Source organism: Leptodactylus fuscus, chromosome 7 (assembly GCF_031893055.1).
Source record: "Leptodactylus fuscus isolate aLepFus1 chromosome 7, aLepFus1.hap2, whole genome shotgun sequence".
Lineage (NCBI taxonomy): Eukaryota > Metazoa > Chordata > Amphibia > Anura > Leptodactylidae > Leptodactylus > Leptodactylus fuscus.
In genome coordinates, this window is record NC_134271.1 from 77,837,363 (window position 1) to 77,838,784 (window position 1,422).

Below are 1,422 nucleotides of genomic sequence, written 5' to 3' on the forward strand. Positions count from 1 at the left end.
CCCGTGGCCAAATCGGGCAGTACAGTACTATGCGTCAAGTACAATAATCCAAACAACCTCTTATCTAATATAGACACTCAGGAGCATACACAATGGTTACAAAAGCATGAACAGTATTCTCCTCAAGAATTTTCAACTGTCACTATTGTATTACAGAGAATATTACAGTAATAAACAACATACTTTTGTTATGTATGTTACTAAGGATATGTTCACATCTAGGCTGGAGTCTGCACAAAGGACTTTTTCCTTCACTGGTTTCTGTTTAAAAATGACATATACCTGTCTATGCCTGTACCATTGGCCCCAGAGGTGTGCCTTTTGAGCATACTGGATGAGGAGGTTTGGCAACTTCATTTCAGAATTTTCCTATGGGGGTCTTACTGCAGGAAGGCTATTGCACTGCGCTGGATGGCACCGCGACCTCCATCAGTGTCAATGTGGAGAAAACTCTAACTCTATTCTTCTCAGTAACCAGATTTTATACAAAGGGAGAGGATGTTCTCAGAAATTTTCATAAAGTGTGGGGTCATGGTGAAATTCTCCTATGTCTCAGTATAATGCCCCATCTTTAAGGATGGCTCTACATTCATTTATGCCTGAGGGGTAGGGAACTGCCTGAAGTATTCACGATTACTTTAATTTGATTTGTGTGTTCCTTTATGTTATCCTGTTCCATTATTCATGTGTTTTGCCTATTGATACCTTCATTATGTTGTATTGCTCTGATTTTCGGGCTCTGCTGGACGGTTTGCGGCACGTGGACTACATTATGGGCTCACTGTTGACTGAGGGGACTGGTAACGTGGCATTTTTTCCTGGGTATGCTTCCGTTTGTGTAACTGCTTATTTTGTTTTTGTACCATATGTTACATGCTTGTTCTTTATTATTATGTCTGGTATGCACTTTTCAATAAAGCAAATAAAAAATAAAAAAGACAGATACCTGACCAATCCAATCCATGTGTAACCCTCAGAGATCTAAGTGGCAAGAGCAGTGCTCCTGGGAGCTGAAGGTCCGCCCTCAGTGCACCAATTGTCTCATATGTATAAGGCTTCAAAGGGTATGTTGATTATCACTGTAATGTGCTCTGTAACATGGTGGTCACAGTTGAATATGCCTGGGGAGCTGGTAGACTCCCTTTAAGCATATGCACAAATTTGCCTTTATTTCTGATATAATGGCACATGGGGGGTGAGCTCCCATTAATAAATTACCAGCACTTTATTCAGCCAGACTGAGATCTTTCCAGGAGAGTGAGCAGTAGCCATGCCCTCCATACACTGAACATTGATGCTTCCTCCCCTCACATCCATTAGGAGAGGGGAAATGCTAGATTAGCCCAGTGAAGCGTGCCCAATAATAATAATGGCCTTAGATCTCCAGGATGGTAACATTGTTAACCCAAAGACTGCCCAAAC